This window comes from Entelurus aequoreus, linkage group LG04 (assembly GCF_033978785.1).
Source record: "Entelurus aequoreus isolate RoL-2023_Sb linkage group LG04, RoL_Eaeq_v1.1, whole genome shotgun sequence".
Taxonomy (NCBI): Eukaryota; Metazoa; Chordata; class Actinopteri; order Syngnathiformes; family Syngnathidae; genus Entelurus; species Entelurus aequoreus.
Genome location: NC_084734.1, coordinates 3,136,066 through 3,149,307, shown reverse-complemented (window position 1 = coordinate 3,149,307; position 13,242 = coordinate 3,136,066). Strand labels below are relative to the sequence as shown.

The following is a 13,242-nucleotide window of genomic DNA, read 5'->3' as shown; positions in this document are numbered from 1 at the left end:
TATATAAAGGGGTGGAAAAGTGACTATTACCTGCAGGGCAAACATTAGCTAACCAGAAGACAATAACAATGTAAACAAAAAACACCTGCTTAAAAGATCTAATACAAATGTCCCTGAGGAATGTAAGGTGGGAGTACTGTAATTACCTAACGTTACATTATTATTTTCCATAACAATTTAGCCCCCTCCACAATATTAACCCGACGTTAAAGCAGAACTAGCTATTTATTGAATAGCAATTGCCGAATCATGTAACATTAGCTTAATGCTAAAAAGCCAGGTTACTATCACATTCTGTAACAGACAAATAATTTCATGTAGGCTAACGTTACCTACCTGCTACCTCTGTCTTTTTCTCGTTTCTCCTCTTCTTTTCTCTTTTTTCTTCCCTGGGCACCTGACAGCTTTGACATTTTGTGTTGATTTTTTGGTGGTGACGTCCAAAAAGAGTCATGATACGGGAAGGGAGGGGGCACACCGTGCGGGGGGAGGGGGAGCGTAATGTTGTAACAAATAATATTTCTATTAAATAGGCTTTACTTTGCATTTTAATTAACGTGGGATTATTTTTTGTATTTAGAAATAATAGTACCAACTTTTTTTTTTCTCCAACATTTGTGTCACTGGCGTGGCGCCCCCTGATGGACGGCGCCCTTAGCATTTGCCTATACGGCCTATGCCACGGGCCGGCTCTGCAGGTAAGGAGTGAAGGACAGAGGAGCCTCTTAAAGAAGAAGTTACAGGTCTGTGAAAGCCAGAAATCTTGCTTGTTTGTAGGTGACCAAATACTTATTTTACAGAGGAATTTACCAATTAATACAAAATCCTACAATGTGATTCCCTGGATTATTTCCCCCCATTCTGTCTGTCATAGTTGAAGTGTACCTCAGATGAAAATTACAGGTCTTGGCATTCTCTCCATGAGCTTCAAGCACACCTGTGAAGTGAAAACCATTTCAGGTGACTACCTCTGGAAGCTCATGGAGAGAATGCCAAGAGTGTGCAAAGCAGTAATCAGAGCAGAGGGTGGCTATTTTGAAGAAACTAGAATATAAAACATGCTTTCAGTTACTTCACCTTTGTTAAGTACATAACTCCACATGTGTTCATTCATAGTTTTGATGCCTTCAGTGACAATCTACAATGTAAATAGTCATGAAAATAAAGAAAACGCAAATTATATACATATATATATATGTATATATATATATATATATATATATATATATATATATATATATATATATATATATATATATATACACAGGCATATATATATACACACACACACACACACACATACATACATACATACATACATACATACATACATATATATATATATATACACACACACACACACACACACACACATATACACACAAATATACATATATATATATATACATACATATATATACACAGGCATATATATATATATACACACACATATACATATATATACATATACATACATACATACATACATACATACATACATACATACATACATATATATATATATATATATACATACATATATATACACAGGCATATATATATATATATATACACACACATATACATATATATACATTCATATACACAGGCATATATATATATATACACACAAATATACATATATACATACATATATATACACAGGCATATATATATATATATATATATATACACACACATATATATATACACATATATATACATACATATATGTATATATATGTGTATATATATATATATATATGCCTGTATATATATATATATATATATATATATATATATATATATATATATATATATATATATATATATATATATATATATATATATATATATATATATATATATATATATATATATACATGTATATTTGTGTGTATATATATATGTATATGTGTGTGTGTATATATATATATGCCTGTGTATATATATATATATATATATATATATATATATATATATATATATATATATATATATACATATATATACACTACCGTTCAAAAGTTTGGGGTCACATGTAAATGTCCTTATTTTTGAAGGAAAAGCACTGTACTTTTCAATGAAGATAACTTTAAACTAGTCTTAACTTTAAAGAAATACACTCTATACATTGCTAATGTGGTAAATGACTATTCTAGCTGCAAATGTCTGCTTTTTGGTGCAATATCTACATAGGTGTATAGAGGCCCATTTCCAGCAACTATCACTCCAGTGTTCTAATGGTACAATGTGTTTGCTCATTGGCTCAGAAGGCTAATTGATGATTAGAAAACCCTTGTGCAATCATGTTCACACATCTGAAAACAGTCGAGCTCGTTACAGAAGCTACAAAACTGACCTCCCTTTGAGCAGATTGAGTTTCTGGAGCATCACATTTGTGGGGTCAATTAAACGCTCAAAATGGCCAGAAAAAGAGAACTTTCATCTGAAACTCGACAGTCTATTCTTGTTCTTAGAAATGAAGGCTATTCCACTAAATTGTTTGGGTGACCCCAAACTTTTGAACGGTAGTGTATATATATATATATATATATATATATATATATATATATATATATATATATATATATATATATATATATATATATATATATATATATATATATATATATGTGTGCCACACACTCACTGAGGCGTCATTCACATAACGCAACTTCCTTATGAGGATCCTGCTCAACTCTTCGCCAGTTGTGGTTTACTATATGCAAGAATTAGTACATTAACTTGGAAAGGGCAGCATCTCTCGACTCAAGCTTGCATAAGTCGGAATAACTATTAGGTAATTCAATGGAACACCGACAGAAAATGTAAGAGTTAATCCTATAACCACAAAAAGTCTGGCTGCAAAGAACGTATCCATGTTGGTCTCCGCTAGAAAAGAAAAGAAATGTTATTTAGTGCTGTCCTCCCACACTTTCTTTCCCATACGACATAATTAGACAACCGTCCCAGTTACAATTGGCTCAACACTCACTGTCAAGTACTTTATTCACAATAAGGTCATTTTTCTTCTTTAAAAAATCATTTTTAATATACAACACAATTTTAGACAAGACAAGTCCGTTTACAACTAAATTTTGAGCCTCGGGAATTCCAGCTTCTCTCATAACCAAAGCAAGCACAGAGATGGAGTGAGCGGGACGGACAAACAGATGTGAAGTTAGAAGAAAGAAAAAGCAAAAAAAAAGAAGGGAGAGGACTAGTATGAATTTGTACTAACAAACAAAAAACATACTCGAATAAAATTAGAAAATAACTGTCATAGAAAAAAAGAGTTAAAGAAAAACAAAATAGCAGAAGTTGCTGTATCCATGGCAACCTCACATGCATGTCTGACGCTTTTGCTGCTCTGCCAAGTCCACGTACATAAGCACACACTCACCTGTGTGCGTGCCCCCGTACTCCAAGCTAGTGTGCATCTCTGGGGGCGGGGACATGAAGCAGGAAGGGAAGTAGTTGGAGGTTAGATGTGGAGGAGTGAGGAGGGAAGCGTGCGAGGGACACCCGAGGTCTCCACAATGCACCTCCGCCTCATGCGCTCCCTCCGTCTTTCCCATCCTTCCTTCTTTTTTTCCTGGAGCCGACTACAGAGTCTCTGTCTCCTGCGTCACAGCTCCGGCCATCCTCTTGTCCAGCTGTGCCGCTCAGTGTGCGCATTTTGCATGTGTGTGTGTGTGTGTGTGTGTGTGTCATCTATAAATAGAACTGTAAGCAAGTCCTTGTCTGTCCAGTTATTGGCTCGGGGTGGAAAAACAGAAGAGCAGAAGCTTTGTGAATTTTTATCTTGGGGAGGGGCTTATTTAGGGTCTGTTAATACTGTCATTAGTGTATTTTACAAAACATAAATTAGTAGAAGGTGAAACTCCTGGGGAAGTGCCGTCGGTTGTACTGTCGAGCATCTGTGGCGCTGGCTGGAAAACGGGCACACGTTCAGAGGTTCTGTCTGGAGTCTGGAAGGAGGCGCGAGCGGGCGTGGAAGTGGACAAAGAGATGACAAAGAGGAAGGGGGAAGAGATGGGCTCCTTTCCATGATGGACGCACCCATCAAGCCCAATCAGCTCCAACAAGAGAGGGTGCGGTGCATGGAGCCACCTGGGGGAAACAGAGACATGGTTCTGGTCTGCTTAGTGGGCACAAACACCAGCTGAATAGCATCCTTCACACACATGTGCAGACTTTTGTTGAGAAACTTCAAGCGCTCCTGTCATTTCCCGGACCATAGGGCGCACCAGATTAAAAGGCGCACTGAAAGCCACTACTAGCGACCACGCAGTCTGATAGTTTATACATCAATGATGAAATCTTAACATTGCAACACATGCCAATACGGCCGGGTTAACTTATAAAGTGACATTTAAAATTTCCCGGGAAATATCCGGCTGAAACGTCGCGGTATGATGACGTATGCGCGTGACGTAGTCAGTTTAACGGAAGTTATGGTACCCCGTAGAATCCTATACAAAAAGCTCTGTTTTCATTTCATAATTCCACAGTATTCTGGACATCTTTTGCAATTTGTTTAATGAACAATGAAGGCTGCAAAGAAGAAAGTTGTAGGTGGGATCGGTGTATTAGCGGCGGACTACAGCAACACAACAAGGAGGACTTTGCTGGAGAGCAGACGCGCTAGCCGGCGCCCTCACCTTGACTTCCAACGTCTCCGGGCCGCCAAACGCATCGGGTGAAGTCCTTCGTCCTTCCGCCGATCGTTGGAACGCAGGTGAGCACGGGTTTTGATGAGCAGATGAGGGCTGGCTGGCGTAGGTGGAAAGCTAATGTTTTTAGCATAGCTCTGTGCGGTCCGGTTGCTAAGTTAGCTTCATTGGCGTCGTTAGCACAGCATTGTTAACCTTTGCCAGGCTGGAAAGCATTAACCGTGTATTTACATGTCCACGGTTTAATAGTATTGTTGATTTTCTATCTATCCTTCCAGTCAGGGGTTTATTTTTTTTGTTTCTATATGCAGTTAAAGCACGATGCTATCACGTTAGCTCGTAGCTAAAGCGTTTCACCGATGTATTGTCGTGGAGATAAAAGTCACTGTTAATGTCCATTTCGCGTTCTCGACTCTCATTTTCAAGAGGATATAGTATCCCAGGTGGTTTAAAATACAAATCCGTGATCCACAATAGAAAAAGGAGAGAGTGTGGAATCCAATGAGTCAGCTTGTACCTAAGTTACGGTCAGAGCGAAAAAAAATATGTATTTCACTGCATTCTAGTCCGTCACTCTAACGTTCCTCATCCACGAATCTTTCATCCTCGCTCAAATTAATGGGGTAATGGTCCGAATCGCTCTAGCTGCGTTGAAAACAATAGGAAAATATGAGGGAGTGAACAACTGACAACGTCACGCTACTTCCGGTAGGGGCAAGGTATTTTTTATATCAGAGACCAAAAGTTGCGAACTTTATCGACGTTGTTCTATACTAAATCCTTTCAGCAAAAATATGGCAATATCGCAAAATGATCAAATATGACACATAGAATGGATCTGCTATCCCGTTTAAATAAAAAAATGTCATTTCAGTAGGCCTTTAAAAGGCGCACTGCCGATGAGCGGGTCTACTCAGGTCTATTTTCATACAAAAGGCGCACCGGATTACAGGGGTCACATTATTATTAGAGATGTCTGATAATGGCTTTTTTGCTGATATTCCGATATTGTCCAACTCTTAATTACCGATTCCGATATCAACCGATGCCGATATATACAGTGGTGGAATTAACACATTATTATGCCTCATTTTGTTGTGATGCCCCGCTGGATGCATTAAACAATGTAACAAGGTTTTCCAAAATAAATCAACTAGGGATGTCCGATAATGGCTTTTTGCCGATATCCGATATTCCAAGATTGTCCAACTCTTTAATTACCGATACCGATATCAACCGATATATACAGTCATGGAATTAACACATTATTATGTCTAATTTGGACAACCAGGTATGGTGAAGATAAGGTACTTTAAAAAAAAATTTAAAAAATAAAATAAGATAAATAAATTAAAAACATTTTCTTGAATAAAAAAGAAAGTAAAACAATATAAAAACAGTTACATAGAAACTAGTAATTAATGAAAATGAGTAACATTAACTGTTTTCCGATATCAATATAGGATCGGGACATCCCTAACATAAACACAACAGAACAAATACCCAGAACCCCTTGCAGCACTAACTCTTCCGGGACGCTACAATATACACCCCACCTCCAACACGGCCCACCTCAACCTCCTCATGCTCTCTCAGGGAGAGCATGTCCCAAATTCCAAGCTGCTGTTTTGAGGCATGTTAAAAAAAATAATGCACTTTGTGACTTCAATAATAAATATGGCAGTGCCATTTTGGCATTTTTTTCCATAACTTGCGTTGATTTTAGGGATGCCCGATAATATCGGCCTGCCGATATTATCGGGCGATAAATGCGTTAAAATGTAATATCGGAAATTATCGGTATCGTTTTTTTTTTAATCGGTATCGGTTTTTTTTGTGGGTTTTTTTTGTAATTAAATCAACATAAAAAACACACTTACAATTAATGCACCAACCCAAAACAACTCCCTCCTCATTCACACAAAAGGGTTGTTTCTTTCTGTTATTAATATTCTGGTTCCTACATTATATATCAATATATATCAATACAGTCTGCAAGGGATACAGTCCGTAAGCACACATGATTGTGCGTGCTGCTGCTCCACTAATAGTACTAACCTTTAACAGTTAATTTTACTCATTTTCATTCATTACTAGTTTCTATGTAACTGTTTTTATATTGTTTTACTTTCTTTTTTATTCAAGAAAATGTTTTTAATTTATTTATCTTATTTTATTTGATTCATTTTTTTAAAAAAGTACCTTATCTTCACCATACCTGGTTGTCCAAATTAGGCATAATAATGTGTTAATTCCACGACTGCATGTATCGGTTGATATCGGTATCGGTTGATATCGGTATCGGTAATTAAAGAGTTGGACAATATCGGAATATCGGAATATCGGATAACGGCAAAAAGCCATTATCGGACATCCCTAGTATTTATGATATACTGTACATATATTATGTAAATATTACGTATATATGTTATATTTTATATTGTTTTTAGTTTCTTATACCTGCATTGTCCTTTCCATCTTTTCCATCATTGTAACTAAGCTACTGTGTGGAACAAGCGTGTTTTTAATTTATTTATCTTATTTTATTTGATTCATTTTTTAAAAAAGTACCTTATCTTCACCATACCTGGTTGTCCAAATTAGGCATAATAATGTGTTAATTCCACGACTGTATGTATCGGTTGATATCGGTATCGGTAATTAAAGAGTTGGACAATATCGGCATATCGGCAAAAAGCCATTATCGGACATCCCTAATTTTAAGCGTTATATCCCGCCCTCTTACGGCTTTCAACTCGTAACGACGTAACTACGCCCGTACGTAACACGCACTCGCGTATTAACTTTGTGTGTTGTTAGCTATATGATAGCAATTTAGCAAAGTTTAGCTACTAACGTTAGCCATCATTGAATTTACAATACAGGCCGAAAGTTTGGACACACCTTCTCCTCTTTCAATGTGTTTTCTTTATTTTCATGACTATTTACATTGTAGATCAAAACTATGAATGAACACATCTCCACACACTGAACTCTTTTGACCAAGTTACTTTTTTTAAACAAACAAAATAAATACACAATGTTAGAAAACCCACTATTTTGCATGTTTTGTATTCTTCACTGCATGTGTTTTAGTCATAGTATTGCATATGCTTTAATGGCTAAGCTTTTATTATTCTAAATATTGGTTTGTACTGTAGGACGAAGATTTATTTAAATGAAAAGTGCGTAACAAATCAAATGGATTTTTTGGTATTCATTTTTGGCAGGCGTTGGGGCATCCTGCTCTGTTCAGCGGTCCTTAAACGCACCATAAAAACACCCCTGTCTCGTATTCCTCTGAATATAGAATGATCACTCTGTTCTATGCTTGTAAGTTCAATGTGCACAATTGAATAGCTTAGGTCAGTGTTTTTCAACCTTTTTGGAGCCAGGGCACATGTTTTGCCTTGAAAAAATGCGGAGGCACACCACCAGCAGAAATCACTAAAAAACAAAACTCAGTTGACAGTAAAAAGTTGTCGTCGCAATTGTTGGATATGACTTTAAACCAAAACCAAGCATGCATCACTATAGCTCTTGTCTCAAAGTAGGTGTACTGTCACCACCTGTCACATCACGCCGTGACTTATTTTGAGTTTTTTGCTATTTTCCTGTGTGCAGTGTTTTACTTCTTGTCTTGCGCTCCTATTTTGATGGCTTTTTCTCTTTTTTTGGTATTTTCCTGTAGCAGTTTCATGTCTTCCTTTGAGCGATATTTCCCGCATCTACTTTGTTTTAGCAATCAAGAATATTACAGTTGTTTTTATCCTTCATTGTGGGGACATTGTTGATTGTCATGTCATGTTCGGATGTACATTGTGGACGCCGTCTTTGCTCCACAGTAAGTCTTTGCTGTCGTCCAGCATTCTGTTTTTGTTTACTTTGTAGCCAGTTCAGTTTTAGTTTCGTTCTGCATAGCCTTTCTTAAGCTTCAATTACTTTTCTTAGGGGCACTCACCTTTTGTTTATTTTTGGTTTAAGCATGAGACACCTTTTTTACCTGCACACTGCCTCCCGCTGTTTCCGACATCTACAAAGCAATTAGCTACCGGCTGCCACCTACTGATATGGAATACTATTACACGGTTACTCTGCCGAGCTCTAGACAGCACCGACACTCAACAACAACACATCATTTGCAGACTATAATTACTGGTTTGCCAAAAATATTTTTAACCCAAATAGGTGAATTTAGATAATCTCCCACGGCACACCAGAACTGTATCTCACGGCACTAGTAGTTGAAAAACACTGGCTTAGGTGATCAGACAGCAATGTGTTTGTACAAGTTTAGATTGAATGTTGGGGAAAGACGCTAATGTCTCTTGTTTTCATGTTGACATGTAAGCTAGCGAGCTGGCGCCAGTCAGTCAGTGAGTTTATCAATTTTGTTTAAAACGGTAATACTCACTGTCGGGCGTTTCACCGCGATTATCAATAATACTGTTTATCGCTACATACAGTACAGGCCAAAAGTTTGGACACACCTTCTCATTTCAATGTGTTTTCTTTATTTTCAAGACTATTTACTAGGGATGTCCGATAATGGCTTTTTGCCGATATCCGATATTCCGATATTGTCCAACTCTTTAATTACCGATACCGATATCAACCGATATATGCAGTCGTGGAATTAACACATTATTATGCCTAATTTGGACAACCAGGTATGGTGAAGATAAGGTACTTTTTAAAAAAAATTTGTAAAATAAGATAAATAAATTAAAAACATTTTCTTGAATAAAAAAGAAAGTACAACAATATAAAAACAGTTACATAGAAACTAGTAATGAATGAAAATTAGTAAAATTAAGTGTTAAAGGTTAGTACTATTAGTGGAGCAGCAGCACGCACAATCATGTGTGCTTACGGACTGTATCCCTTGCAGACTGTATTGATATATATTGATATATAATGTAGGAACCAGAATATTAATAACAGAAAGAAACAACCCTTTTGTGTGAATGAGTGTAAATGTGGGAGGGAGGTTTTTTGGGTTGGTGCACTACTTGTAAGTGTATCTTGTGTTTTTTATGTTGATTTAATAAAAAAAAACAAAAAAAAAACAAAAACAAAAAAAAAACGATACCGATAATAAAAAAAACGATATCGATAATTTCCGATATTACATTTTAACGCATATATCGACATCTCTACTATTTACCTTATAGACTGTCACTGAAGGCATCAAAACTATGACACCTGTGAAGTGAAAACCATTTCGGTGACTACCTCTTGAAGCTCATGGAGAGAATGCAGAGAGTGCGCAAAGCAGTAATCAGAGCAAAGGGTGGCTATTTTGAAGAAACTAGAATATAAAACATATTTTCAGTTATTTCACCTGTTTTGGTTAAGTACATAACTCCATTAAGTTCATTCATAGTTTTGATGTGACAATCTACAATGTAAACAGTCATGAAAATAAGGAAAACACATTGAAGGAGAAGGTGTGTCCAAACTTTTGGCCTGTACTGTACCTAGTGTATGAGACAGCGGTGAGTGAGAGCCTGTGTGGCAAACTAATATTCAATTTCTACTCAAAGTAAGGAAGTAATTGTGAAAGATACAGACACTTTTAAAAAGTATATTTTCTGTTAAACCACTAATGGTCACATCAGCTAACCTGGTGGTGTTCTTATAATATTTTTAACGGCTGACATTTATTTTGCTGCCCTCAGCTCCATGTTGAGCTCCAAGTTCAGTTATTCTGTCTACTTCCGCGGTAGCTTACAACCGGAAGTTTGGCTGTTGTCATGCACATTTCCGTTGGATAGAGTGAATATGCTGACAACTGAACACTGTAATCGGCCTGAAATGTATTATTTAGATGTATTAAATTGATCGATCGCATTCGTATAAGCCAGAGTTGTCAAACTCATTTTCATTGAGGGCCACATTGTAGTTATGGCTAAGGCTGAAACGACGCGTCGACGTCATCGGTTACGTAAATACGTCGACGCCGTTTTTGTGCGTCGACGCATCGCATATTTACGTCACACTACCGTCATGGCGAAGCGCAAAGCAGACGATCAAAGCAGACGACGCGAGCGGTGCGAGCGAGGGGGAAAAATCACGCCAAAAGTGGTCAAAAGTGTGGGAGTATTTCAATACACAGCCTAATAATGTTGTTGTATGCACACTGTGTCGAGCGGAAATGGCCTATCATAGCAGCACAACGGCTATGAACGAACATTTGAAAAGAAAACCATCAACCATCAACTAGTCAATCGTCCGCGTGAGCATACGTTGTCATCATTACACAAAAACATGAATGTGTCATTTGTATCTGCTAGGGGTGTAACGGTACGTGTTTTGTATTGAACCGTTTCGGTACGGGGCTTTCGGTCCGGTACGGGGGTGTACCGAACGAGTTTCTAAGCTAAAGCTAACTTTAGCTGCTAAAGTCTTAACAAGCTGCTTCGCTCCTTCTGCCTCTGTCTCAGCACGCAGCATTGTCCCACCCACACAACCATCTGATTGGTACATACAAAGCATTATCAGCCAATCAGCAGTGCGTATTCAGAGCGTTAGCAGCCAATCAGCAGTGTGTATTCAGAGCGCATGTAGTCAGCGCTTCAGCGTGGAGCAGATAGGTGTTTAGCAGGTGAGCATCAGGCAGCGGACTCTCCCCAAATGATAATAAACACCTCCCAGTCAACTACTAGTAACATCACTATGAGCCCGTTGACCTTCTAGAAACTTCAACTGCAGCTCAGCTCACTCGCAGTCCTGGCTTGAGGTGAAGGCTAATTACCTCTCAGTTCCAGCCACATCGACCCCTTCTGAGCGCCTATTTTCAGGAATATTGTAAACATGAAAAGAACCAGAGCATGTAGACATGCTAACCTTTCTTCATTACAACTGTTAGTCACTCACTGGAATGAGTAGAATTGGTTATTGTGTACTGTGTTGGACTGGATGCTTATTTTGCACATTTTAAAAGCAATACTTAATGTTTACAGTGCTCCAGAATATTTAGATTGGCACTTTTTTGTATTGGATGTTTATCTTTATTTTTGCACATTTTAGCAAATAAGCAATACTTTCACTTTTGTTGAAATGTTTACACTGTTGTTACAGAATATTTCGTTTTACACTTTTTTGTATTGGATGTTTATCTTTATTTTTGCACATTTTAAAGCAAAATAAGCAATACTTTTACTTTTGAAATCTTTATATTTTTGCAGAATATTAAGATTTGCACTGGATGTTGACTTTTATATTTGCACATTAAAAAGCAAATAAGCTACTTTTAATTTTGTTAAAGGTTAAAAGTTTTAAATGTTTACATTGTTACAGAATATTTAGTCATGTTGTTGTCAATGTTGACTGAGTGGCCATACTTCTTTTTTTTGGTAAATAAAAGCCATGCCTTTTGAAAAAACTGGCCTACATTTATTTTTTCATCTTCATTTTGAATTAAAAAATAATCGGTAAAAGGAAAAATAAGCTATAGATTAATCGAAAAAAATTATCTATAGATTAACCGATTAATCGAAAAAAATAATCTATAGATTAATCGATAGAAAAATAATCGTTAGCTGCAGCCTTAGTTATGGCAGCCCTCAGAAGGCCGCTTGTAACAACGAATGATATATGAATTTGCCTACGCATTTGATTATTATATTAATTGTTCACATACACTGTAAAAAAAATCAAATTTTTACAGAAAACAACCAGCAACTCAATCACCAGAATTTCACTATAAAATGTACGGTGTTTGCAACATATTACGGTAAATGGAAAAACTTGACCAACGTTTTTTATTTTATTCTGGCAACTGAGCTGCCAATTGTTTACCGTTAAAAAATACGGTGATACTGTTTCAGCATAAACAGTAAAAATATCAACCATAGATCTTACAGTAATAACACTGGCAGCTCAGTCGACAGAATTTCCCGTAAAAAACAGTGGTAGAGTTTTTTCAATTTAAGGTAATATGCTGTAAAAAACATCACAAATTTTACAGTAAAATATATGGTCAGAAATTCAAGTTTTTTAACAAAATAAAACCTTTGGAAAGTATGATAATATATGTTTTATTTTTAGTTTAAAAGGTATGCAATGTCATGCGGTACCTGCATTTTGTTCCTGTTAAAATGGAAAGAACAAGTACATTTAGTAAGAAAAGATAAAGTACTTTGACGCATATTAATTCAAGGCCTTTGTGGGCCACATAAAATGATGTGGCAGGCCAGATCTGGCCCTCGGGCCTTGAGTTTGACATCCCTGGTATCAGCCTTATATTTTTTGATGGGGAAAGTTTGTTTTGAAATACCAACATTTGGAAATTAATCAGCGTCATAGTACTGGAATTGCTTTCTTTGAAAAAATATGTTCAATGGAACGAGATAACCGATCTGAATGTTCCTAACTCCTGTTTAGTGGCACAGAAATAATGAGGAGCAGCTTATTAGTACACACCCAATTTGCATCAATTGCTTAAAGACGAGTTTCAAATTTCAGCCCCGCATAAACAACGTGAATTCTTAAGAAATCAATGAATCGGGTATCCTGCCCGTCCCTTGGATAGCGATGCATGTGAGGATAGAAAGTCAGC

General features: G+C 36.8%; 1 protein-coding gene across 1 annotated transcript in view; it reads right to left on the bottom strand.

The window, feature by feature from the left end:
• Positions 1 to 2,981: 2,981 nt before the first annotated feature.
• LOC133648188 (F-box and WD repeat domain-containing 11-B) overlaps positions 2,982 to 13,242 on the bottom strand; it is a 64,242-nt gene continuing 53,981 nt past the window's right edge. The window contains exon 13 of the mRNA XM_062044015.1: positions 2,982 to 4,116. The gene's annotated coding sequence lies outside the window, so the exon portion shown is untranslated. The remainder of the gene's footprint in view (positions 4,117 to 13,242) is intronic.